Source organism: Cariama cristata, unplaced genomic scaffold, assembly GCF_000690535.1.
Source record: "Cariama cristata isolate BGI_N322 unplaced genomic scaffold, ASM69053v1 scaffold7116, whole genome shotgun sequence".
Lineage (NCBI taxonomy): Eukaryota > Metazoa > Chordata > Aves > Cariamiformes > Cariamidae > Cariama > Cariama cristata.
In genome coordinates, this window is record NW_009623810.1 from 147693 (window position 1) to 148324 (window position 632).

Consider the following 632-nt stretch of genomic DNA (forward strand, 5'->3'; position numbering starts at 1 on the left):
GGACACGGGAGGGTGTACCGGAGAGGCTCGGAGTGGCAGTGGGATCTTTGGAGCCCATTTGGCAGATTTAGGGGGATGCCAACAACTGGCGAAGCTCTGTGCAGGATTTGTGCTCTCTCACACCCTGCGGGGTCCCACAAATCAAAGCAACACCAGGGTAAGCAGCGGAAGGTCCTGTTTGGGGACACTTTTGGTACAGGGAGTTGGGGGTCCCCATTGCCTTCCCCAGCAGCCTCCATTAGCCCGAGGACAGCCCGGGGCAGGGCAGTGTCCAGCATCACGGCCATGTCACCGCGCCATGCAGGTACGGTGCCTGGAGGGGTCCTTGACGCAGCGGCAGGGCTCCAGCCACTACGTGGGGGCTCGAGGGGAGCCATGTCCCCGGCCACATCCATCTGTCCCAGTGTCACCGGCATTCGGGCAGAGCTCACCGTCGCACTGCTTCCTTTGGGCTCAACCTCATCCATCCCATTCCCTGTCCCGCAGGAGCGGCCCGAGGGTCCCCACCAGTTCACCAAGGTCCTGGCCACGTCAGCTGAAGGATGGTGGGCCTCCAGGCAGGGATGTCACCTCCTGCCATGGCCAGAGCCTCGGGTGGTTGCCCTCCCTCTGTCCTTTGCCCTGTGGGCGCA